Consider the following 11795-nt stretch of genomic DNA (forward strand, 5'->3'; position numbering starts at 1 on the left):
AGGATAAGTTCATTAGAGTTAACTGCACCTCAGATAGCGGCCCAAATAAATGCTTCACATAGTTCAAGTAACAGACACATCTCAACATCAACTGTTCAGAGGGGACTGTGTGAATCAGGCCTTCATGGTCGAATTGCTGCAAAGAAACCACTACTAAAGGACACCAATAATAATAAGAGACTTGCTTGGGCCAAGAAACATGAGCAATGGACATTAGACTGGTGGAAATGTGTCCTGTGGTCTGATGAGTCCAAATTTCAGATTTTCGGTTCAAACCGTCGTGTCTTTGAGAGACTTAGAGTAGGGGAACGGATGATCTCTGCATGTGTGGTTCCCACCATGAAGCATGGAGGAGGAGGTGTGATGGTGTGGGGGTGCTTTGCTGGTGACACTGTTGGGGATTTATTTAGAATTCAAGGCACACTTAACCAGCATGACTACCACAGCATTCTGCAGTGATACGCCATCCCATCTGGTTTGTGCTTAGTGGGACTATAATTTGTTTTTCAACAGTACAATGACCCAAAACACACCTCCAGTCTGTGCAAGGGCTATTTGACCAAGAAGGAGAGTGATGGAGTGCTTCATCAGATGACCTGGCCTCCACAATCACATGACCTCAACCCAATTGAGATGGTTTGGGATGAGTTGGACCGCAGAGTGAAGGAAAAGCAGCCAACAAGCGCTCAGCATATGTGGGAACTCCTTCAAGACTGTTGGAAAAGCATTCCTCGTGAATCTGGTTGAGAGAATGCCAAGAGTGTGCAAAGCTGTCATCAAAGCAAAGGGTGACCACTTTGAAGAATCTAAAATCTAAAATATATTTTGATTTGTTTAACACTTTTTTGGTTACTACATGATTCCATATGTGTTATTTCATAGTTTTGATGTCTTCACTGTTATTTACAATATAAAAAATAGTAAAAAATAAAGAAAAACCCTTGAATGAGTAGGTGTGTCCAAACTTTTGACTGGTACTGTTTATATATATGTGATGGGATGTATAGACAACATGGACAGTATATGAATAGAATATGTCATATATCTGAAGAATAGTATATGTACAACAATAGATAGACTAGAATACAGTATATACATATGAAGTGGGTAAAACAGTATGTGAACATTATTAAAGTGACCAGTGTTCCATGTTTATGTACATAGGGCAGCAGCCTCTAAGGTACATGGTAGAGTAACTGGGTGGTAGCCGGCTAGTGACAGTGACTAAAGTTCAGGGCAGGTTACTGGGCGGAGGCCGGCTAGTGGTGACTATTTAACAGTCTGATGGCCTTAAGATAGAAGCTGTTTTGCAGACTCTCGGTCCCAGCTTTGATGCACCTGAACTGACCTCACCTTCTGGATTGTAGTGGGGTAAACAGGCTGTGGCCCGGGTGGCTGAGGTCCTTGATGAACTTTTTGGCCTTCCTGTGACACCGGGTGCCGGTAGGTGTCCTGGATGGCAGGCAGTGTGCCCTCGGTGATGCATTGGGCAGACCGCACCACCCTCTGGAGAGCCCTGCCATTGCGGATGGTGCAGTTGTCATACCAGGCGGTGATACAGCCCGGCAGGATGCTCTCAATGGTGCATCTTTGTGAGGGTCTTAGGGGCCAAGACACATTTATTCAGCCTCCTGAGGTTGAAGAGGCACTGTTGCGCCTTCTTTACCACACTGTCTGTGTTGGTGGACCATTCCAGATTCTCAGTGATGTGTACGCAGAGGAACTTTAAGCTTTTCACCTTCTCCACTATGGTCCCGTCGATTTGGATGGGGGGTGTGCTCCCTCTGCTGTCTCCTGAAGTCCACGATCAGCTCCTTCGTTTAGATGACGTTGAGGGAGAGGTTATTTTCTTGGCACCACCCCGCCAGGGCTCTCACCTCCTCCCTGTAGGCTGTCTCGTTGTTGTTGGTAATCAGGTCTACCACTGTTGTGTCATCTGCAAACTTGATGATTGAGTTGGAGACGTGCGTGGCCACCAATCATGGGTGAACAGGGAGTACAGGAGGGGGCTGAGCATGCACCCTATAGCTCAATGAGTGGAACCCTATGCAGTGGGTCACTTGCATCAGATGACGTCAGTGGAGGCTGCTGAGGGGAGGACGGCTCATAATAACAGCTGGAACGGAGCAAATGGAATGGCATCAAACACATGGAAACCATTCCAACCATGTGTTTGATGTATTTGATACCCTTCCACTAATTCCGCTCCAGCCATTACCACGAGCCTGTCCTCCCCAATTAAGGTGCCATCAACCTCCTGTGGATGACAGGCTGCGTGGTTCAATTCCCTGTCCCAAAAGGACAGTACCTTGATCTTTGTTTTTGTCACAAGATGGCGCACTCAGAGCATACAATCCTATATGTTAAGAGATTGTTCTGAAACCAGGAGGCCATTCCCAAAACTCCAGAAAATCCATGAGATCATCAAAAGTTTACTCTCATATATTCTGAGTATGGCATGCGTCAATCTTATCTAAGCTAGTATAATTGGCTGGTGCCAATTTAGCTGTGGTGGTCGTTTAATGAATAGCCCTCCCCTTGTGTGTTGACCATGCATGTCATATAAATATCATATGATTACTTTCTACATGAATTCTAATTTGGGTTTAGGTAGCAATGCTTTGAATTAAGGGTGAAAAGTGATTAAAATGTGAATGTCTTGCATGTGACATTCACATTGTCATATTTAGTTTGAACCCTCTATAAATTAGCCATACATGTACCCCCACCCCCTCATCTCTCCTTCTCTCCTATCTTGTAGTTCCTTTCCTGTTAAGGCCCATGTTTGTTTTCTGCCTGTGTCTGCCTGCTAGGAGCATCTCCCTCCCCTGCTGGGCTGACAACCTCAGCTGCCTGTGAAGAGCCACCTCCTGTCGGTGGCTGGGCCACTTGGCTCATTCACAAAGGCTACTGGAATAACAGAACCCTCCAGAGGAAATGACAGCCTGTCCAAAGGAGGTTTCTCCCCCCTCCTCGCTCTGGGTCTTCACCAGGGGGTGGGGGAGGGGGAATACTGTTTACCACTAAAATGGGGCAAAAAGGATTGGCCTAGATTATGAATGATCAATTAAAGTAAAATGGTTCACTCGTTCATATTTCTATGGAAACTTCGTAGACTTAGATAGAGAAATTACATTTATCATATTAAGTCGGGAACCGATAACAAGTCACCAAAGGCCTTTCTGAAGTTAACAAAACATTTCTACATGCAGTAAGTGCCTTTGTTGGAGATAGACAAGAGTAATGCTTGAAGTAATTTAACACTCTAGTAACGTCTAGGCGTGGGAAGGCACTCGGTTTCAGAGGACTCCTCTTGACTCTGTCACTGTTCTCTAATTGAAGATTGTCAGAGGGGGAATGAGAATTTTCCCTGGTCGCAAGAGCAATAAAAGACCCAGTGCTTCCTTTGAAAGTGCTTGGAAAGACCCCTTTGATCTCACTGTCATATGCATGCGGTTCCTAATACAAGATAATGGGCTGGATGTCTTGAAAGATAGGTGGTGTGAAGTGTGCACGTGTGTGTGCTGCATCTTATCAGTTAGTGCCTGAGCGATTTAAAAGGACACCCAAGGTATGTGTTGCCACACGGTCTACGCTGCCTGGACCTCAGTATCAACTAGTGTCCCAACTGTCCCCCTCAATCACAATGTCATTACAACAGCCCTTTGTCTGAGACAGGGATAGAGCACTGGCTCTATCCTGTATGTATACACCTAGTGCCCTCCTGCTTGCCCAGCCCTCTCCCTGAATGGGTATTTCCTCCACTCTGAGGCGCGGGAGCCTCCAGCCTCTTTTCCTCCATCGTCTCCACGTCCCAGGGCCTGACATATAGCAGCAGGAGGAGGCTGGGTGGGGCATTGTCATGCCATGCATGTCATGCGCAAATGTACTCTTGATCTTCCACTTTGAAGTGGGAGTGCAGGAGGAACTGCAACTGTGGTTTGGGATGTTGCTGGGGAATTGTACTAGGCAGTAGAGGGCGCCTGTGACCAGCACTGGTGCACACAGACCTGGGTTCCCCCTTCTCCTCACAGACTGGTGCCAGGCCCAGAGACTGCTGCAATACAATTCTCGCCTCATTATCTGGGACAGCCACATCACAGGCCTGTGTTGGGAAGGGAGGGGGGGAAAGGGAGGATGGGGGTGGGGACGGAGGGGTGTGGTGGGATGGGGGATGAAATAGTGGGAGAGATGAGGGATAAGTATATCCCAGGCACTGTGTCAACACCTCCGGCCTACAGTAGAAAGGCTCAGGAGTCAGGACACACTCTCTGACCCACTTCACAGGAAGGAGAGAGAGTTGTTATGCACAGAAGCCCGCTTTTTAAATGAATGGTTTCAGTAATGGGTTAACTGTGAAAGCTTACCGCTGATTGTTAGCATTGACCCACACACCACTGCAATTCAGTGGTGATTAATGAAGTGTTCTTTATCTTTTTTACTGCATACTACATATTCAAATATATTATATTTTACATCAGCCAGTGGATATGAATAAAGATACAGTCTAATAGCTTTTCAAAATCAAATGAAACCGTGGCTGACTTTCCCAGACTTTTTTTGTTTTCTTTTGCTTTGGTAACATTCAGTGAAAAAGTACATGTCAAACAGTGTTTCCCTCTCCTGGTTGAAAAATGAGTCCATTCGCCTATTATGCAAAACAATTCATATCTATGTTATGAACAATACTAGATAGTATGTATTACTGTGTATCTCACTACACTCTGAGACTTGGCTGTGTCTTTAAGGAAGCAGATGAAGGGGTAGCCCATTGTCTGTCTGTGAGGAGGAGGCTGGGTAGGGGGAGAACTAACAGCTCTGGGCTCCTCCTGGCAGCTGGTGTCCTCCTATCTTCACATGTACGGCCAATAAATCAATATCAAATCTAAGGAACAGGAAGCCAGATGGCCTTCCCCCAGACCTCCTCGACCTAGCAGGTCAGAGCCCTCTCAGAGCCACCATGGCTACTGTACAACCGGCCCATGGAAGCAAGCCCTTTGAAGGCATAGACATTCAACAAGGAAACCATGAATAACTAAAGGGGACAAATAAGCTGTTACGACTCAGTGTTTGTGTTTCCATCCACATCAAAGGCTCAGTACTGTTTGATATTCAGCCCCACACATTGATCCATGCCGTGGACAGGTAGAGAGAGGAGGAGCAGTCCATTGAGAGGATAGGGGGGCTTGTGGTGTCTCCACAGCCCTGGCCAAAGGGCAGTTGACCCAGACGAGGGGTCTGCCATTGCCACTTATTCCCTAGGGTGCAATTGGCCCCCTCATACTTACCTCTAGCTATGTAAGGCTGCCCTGTTGAGTACATACATGCCTCTGTAGATGCCATATTCAGACGATCTATGTATCCACAGCTCTCATTTGACTATGCAGCCAATACTTTTATACTCAATTAATAAGGTACCCTACTCTTTGCCTGTCTGATACTGAGTCACCATGACAACTCAATCAATCAATCAGCAGATGTCACAAAGTGCTTATACGGAAACCCAGCCTAAAACCCAGAAGAGCAAGCAATGCAGATGTAAAAGCACAGTGTTTAGGAAAAACTCCCTAGAAAGGCAGGAACCTAGGAAGAAACCCAGAGAGGAACCATGCTCTGAGGGGTGGCCAGTCCTCTTCTGGCTGTGTCCAGTGGAGATTATAAAAGTACATGGCTATTAAGGCCAAATCATTTTTCGAAAGGTTCAAACGTTAATAGATGACCAGCAGGGTCAAATAATAATCACAGTGGTTATAGAGGGTGCAACAGGTCAGCACCTCAGGAGTAAATGTCAGTTGGCTTTTCATAGCCGAGCATTCAGAGGTCGAGACAGCAGGTGCGGTAGAGAGAGAGAGAGAGAGGGTCAAAACAATTGGCTTCTTTGAACCCTTCATACATTTAGCGGAGATAGTGGAGAGTGTATAGAGTGCGGGGGTGGGAGGAGGAGGAGGGTCGTCGATGAGGTCACCTTCCTAAACGCATCCCGCAAGACTCATCTTGATTTCTGTCTAAGTCAGTCAGGTTAAACAGTAGTTTGATTGAATGGCTGTTCACAGGACAGTGTGAAATTCCAGCTCTATTGCAATGTGTGAGCAGGGAGGAGGGGGCTGCCCTGGCCTTTGTGTGGCCCAAAGTCTGAGTGTGCAGCCCCCATTGTTAGAGCTCGACCACCCAGCCCTTCAGACTCTCTCCCCAACCTGCTTTGTCTTGAGCAGCGTGACCATTTCCTTCATCCAGGTCAGGGCTAGGTCGTGACTTTGGACACAAGTCCTCCCTGTCTGACTGTGCTGTCTGCACGCCCATAAATACACTTAACATTAGCCAGATGGACTGTTGTGACCTTACTGGGAAAAGGTAACTATTTAAAACCCTTGTAAGACTGAAGAGAAGAGGTATGAAATGTATTTTTCACACACAGGTACTGGTCAAGTAATATGGATATCTTGGATGCCTTTCTAAAAGCATTTAGGAGGTCAACCACTTACAGGATGACCTTAATGGTTGAATAAACCCATGGGTCATGACTTTAACGGTTGAATACCTCTTGGGTCAATAGGTCCCAGCAGTGTGACAGTTGAGTCTGCATGGTCAAAGTGAGAGACATGTAACAAGCCCTAATAGTACTAATAGAGTGTAAAATATACAACCAGACTTATCGGTCTAAGATAACCTCTCAGATATTAATAATAGGCCCAGCTATTAGGCTGAAAAGGGAAGGGGTAGGAAGCAGCATCCCTTACTTGCGCACTGTCCTTAGGCAGGGGCTGTCTACCTTATCCAGGCAAGCCCTTGATATTGATAAGAGGAGGAAAGTCCAAAGTGCCACCAGGAGCAGCGTGGGCAGTTCAGGTCAACACAGTGCTGTGAGGGAGGCTGCCTTGAGAAGGGAGGAGGGGAGGAGGAAAGGAGGAGAGGGATATTGCCTGAACAATCCCCCTGGGACTTTGATCTCTGAGAGGCTGATAAGGGGTTACAGAGTGTCATGCTGTGCGGACGAGCAGAGCGACACGACAGGTACAAACAAGCACTCTGAGGGCTCCGAGGACAGCAAACAGTTACATAGGTCAGACTGCTGGGTGGGTCACTGGTCAAATTAAGGAGAGGGACGTTTTACACAACTTTCTCTCTCATAATGCACACATTCTGTGTGACGGTAAATTATTTAGGGGCTCTATGCATTACATTTTTACATTTGAGTCATTTAGCAGACGCTCTTATCCAGAGTGACTTACAGTTAGTGAGTGCATACATTTTTCATACTGGCCCCCACACACCATGAGTCTGTTGAAACGACTCCACACACCATGAGTCTGTTGAAACGACTCCACACACCATGAGTCTGTTGAAACGACTCCACGCTCCATGAGTCTGTTGAAACGACTCCACGCACCATGAGTCTGTTGAAACTACTCCACGCACCATGAGTCTGTTGAAACGACTCCACGCACCATGAGTCTGTTGAAACGACTCCACACACCATGAGTCTGTTGAAACAACTCCACTCACCATGAGTCTGTTGAAACGACTCCACACACCATGAGTCTGTTGAAACGACTCCACTCACCATGAGTCTGTTGAAGTGACTCCACACACCATGAGTCTGTTGAAACGACTCCACACACCATGAGTCTGTTGAAACGACTCCACTCACCATGAGTCTGTTGAAACGACTCCACACACCATGAGTCTGTTGAAACGACTCCACACACCATGAGTCTGTTGAAGCAACCACACACCATGAGTCTGTTGAAACGACTCCACACACCATGAGTCTATTGAAGTGACTCCACACACCATGAGTCTGTTGAAACGACTCCACACACCATGAGTCTGTTGAAACGACTCCACACACCATGAGTCTGTTGAAGCGACTCCACGCATCATGAGTCTGTTGAAACGACTCCACACACCATGAGTCTGTTGAAGCGACTCCACACACCATGAGTCTGTTGAAGCGACTCCACACACCATGAGTCTGTTGAAGCAACTCCACACACCATGAGTCTGTTGAAACGACTCCACACACCATGAGTCTGTTGAAGCGACTCCACACACCATGAGTCTGTTGAAGCGACCACACACCATGAGTCTGTTGAAGCGACCACACACCATGAGTCTGTTGAAGCGACTCCACACACCATGAATCTGTTGAAGCGACTCCACACACCATGAGTCTGTTGAAACGATTCCACACACCATGAGTTTGTTGAAACGACTCCACACACCATGAGTCTGTTGAAGCAACTCCACACACCATGAGTCTGTTGAAGCGACACTTGAATGTGACGATATGGCCACGTGGGGGGTGCCCTCTGTAGTCGCTCTGTGGTCACTGTGGATCTAGGGCCTGCATGTGGAGGCCAGACAGAGCCTGGGGTTGGGAGTGCAAGCTGTGGCCTAAAACAGATGCCTTGCTGTCTAGCCCAGGGGAAGATGGGGTGTAGGGGGTTCTGGTTTGGTGAGGGAGGTAGGGAGGGACAGCAGGACCGAGAGGAGGACCGGGGGTTAGTTCCCCCCTAGCAACAGTTAAGCAATAAATTGATATTCATTGCACCTGCGCCTGCGCCTTGGTCTGTGTGTGTGTGTGTGTGTGTGTGTGTGTGTCTGTGTGTGTGTGTGTGTGTGTGTGTGTGTGTGTGTGTGTGTGTGTGTGTGTGTGTGTGTGTGTGTGTGTGTGTGTGTGTGTGTGTGTGTGTGTGTGTGTGTGGGTCACTTGTTTTAAGTAATTGGGATATCATCCTCTGTGTAAAACAGTCATCATTCACCTTCTATCCTCTTCTTTCTTTTGGAGCGTACATTTCTGAATAAACCTTTTTAAACAGGAATATTGTCCAACAGTACAGCATTTTATTTTACTGCCCTAATCTAAAGGCAAATTCATAGGACACTAAGGCCAGTTTACATATCTCACTTAACTTAACACAATTTAACAGTAACTGACAGAACCAGATTGACTTTTGTTCTGTGTACACATACAGTATCCCATTACAGACATGGCGTATCAATTTGTAACATCCAAGCTCCAATAAAAAGGATTAAGACGTTAGGGGACTTCATTGTCAGCTCTGCCCTAAAGACATCAAAGGCCCTGGTGGAGTGAGAGTGCAGCTGCCCTCCCTGACCGTGTGAGTTTCTCCCCTCTCGCTGGCGCTGCGGCCAAGACAGTGTTTGTGTTGAGGATGTTTAACAATCCCAGGAAAGACAAACACCTTCATTCTTGTTTGTGGGTCCCCTAGCTCAAACAGAGGGCCGTAGAGAGAGAGAGAGAGAGAGAGAGAGAGAGAGAGAGAGAGAGCGAGAGAAAGAGAGAGAGCGAGAGAGCGAGAGAGAGAGAGGTCTGTCCCCAACCAAGGAGGGCCTACAGCAGCACCTAGATCTTCTGCACAGATTCTGTCAGACCTGGGCCCTGACAGTAAATCTCAGTAAGACCAAAATAAGGGTGTTCCAAAAAAGGTCCAGTTGCCAGGACCACAAATACAAATTCCATCTAGACACCGTTGCCCTAGAGCACACAAAAAACTATACATACCTCAGCCTAAACATCAGCGCCACAGGTAACTTCCACAAAGCTGTGAACGATCTGAGAGACAAGGCAAAAAGGGCCTTCTATGCCATCAAAAGGAACATACAATTCGACAATTAGGATCTGGCTAAAAATACTTGAATCAGTTATAGAACCCATTGCCCTTCATGGTTGTGAGGTCTGGGGTCCGCTCACCAACCAAGAATTCACAAAATGGGACAAACACCAAATTGAGACTCTGCATGCAGAATTCAGCAAAAATATCATCCGTGTACAACAAAAAACACCAAATAATGCATGCAGAGCGGAATTAGGCCGATACCCGCTAATTATCAAAATCCAGAAAAGAGCCGTTAAATTCTATAACCACTTAAAAGGAAGCGATTCCCAAACCTTCCATAACAAAGCAATCACCTACAGAGAGATTAATTTGGAGAAGAGTCTCCTAAGTAAGATGGTCCTGGGGCTCTGTTCACAAACACAAACAGACCCCACAGAGCTTCAGGACAACAACAACAACACAATTAGACCCAACCAAATCATGAGAAAACAAAAAGAGAATTACTTGACACATTGGAAAGAATTAACAAAAAAACAGAGCAAACTAGAATGCTATTTGGCCCTAAACAGAGAGTACACAGTGGCAGAATACCTGACCACTGTGACTGACCCAAACTTAAGGAAAGCTTTGACTATGTACAGACTCAGTGAGCATAGCCTTGCTATTGAGAAAGGCCGCCGTAGGCAGACCTGGCTCTCAAGAGAAGACAGGCTATGTGCACACTGCCCACAAAATGACGTGGAAACTGAGCTGTACTTCCTAACCTCCTGCCAAATGTATGACCATATTAGAGACACATATTTCCCTCAGATTACAGAGCCACAAAGAATTCGAAAACAAACCCAATTTGGATAAAATCCCTTATCTAGTGGGTGAAAAACCACAGTGTGCCATCACAGCAGCAAGATTTGTGACCTGTTGCCACAAGAAAAGGGCAACCAGTGAAGAACAAACACCATTGTAAATACAACCCATATTTATGTTTATTTCTTTTCCCATTTGTACTTTAACTATTTGCACATCATTACAACACTGTATATAGACATAATAAAGACATTTGAAATGTCTTTATTCTTTTGGAACTTCTGAGTGTAATGTTTACTGTTAATATTTATTGTTTATTTCACTTTTCTTTACTATCTACTTCACTTGCTTTGGCAATGTTAACATACGTTTTCCATGCCAATAAAGCCCTTAAATTGAATTGAAATTGAATTGAATTGAGAGAGAGCGAGAGAGAGAGAGAGAGAGGATATGTTGCATTGTTAGGCTAGTGTTTATCTAGACTCTTTCTTTTTTCCTTCCCTCCTCTTTACTTCCAGTATTTCCCATCAGCTGCCATTCCAGATGAATAGTAAATCAAATCAAATCAAATACAATTGTATTTGTCACATGCTTTGTAAACAGCAGGTGTAGACTAACAGTGAGATGCTTACTTACGGGCCCTTCCCAACAATGCAGAGAGAAAAAAATGAAAAATAATTACACGAGGAATAAATACACAATGAGTAATGATAAGTTGGCTATATACAGGGGGTACCAGTACCGAGTCGATGTGCAGGGGTACGAGGTAATTGAGGTAGATATGTACATATAGGTAGTGGTAAAGTGACTAGGCAACAGGATAGATAATAAACAGTAGCAGCAGCTTATGTGAAGAGTCAAAAGAGTTAGTGCAAAATGGGTCAATGCAGATAGTCAGGGTAGATACAGTTGAAGTCGGAAGTTTACATACACCTTAGCCAAATACATTTAAACTCAGTTTTTCACAATTCCTGACATTTAATCCTAGTAAAAATGTGCTGTTTTAGGTCAGTTTGGATCACCACTTTATTTTAAGAACGTGAAATGTCCGAATAATAGTAGCGATAATTATTTATTTCAGCTTTTATTTATTTCATCACATTCCCAGTGGGTCAGAAGTTTACATACACTCAATTAGTATTTGGTAGCATTGCCTTTAAATTGTCAGGGCTTTTTGATGGCCACTCCAATACCTTGACTTTGTTGTCCTTAAGCCATTTTGCCACAACTTTGGAAGTATGCTTGGGGTCATTGTCCATTTGGAAGAACCATTTGCGACCAAGCTTTAACTTCCTGACTGATGTCTTGAGATGTTGCTTCAATATATCCACATAATTTTCCTTCCTCATGATGCCATCTATTTTGTGAGGTGCACCAGTCCCTCCTGCAGCAAAGCACTCCCACAGCATG

Source organism: Coregonus clupeaformis, chromosome 2, assembly GCF_020615455.1.
Source record: "Coregonus clupeaformis isolate EN_2021a chromosome 2, ASM2061545v1, whole genome shotgun sequence".
Taxonomy (NCBI): domain Eukaryota; kingdom Metazoa; phylum Chordata; class Actinopteri; order Salmoniformes; family Salmonidae; genus Coregonus; species Coregonus clupeaformis.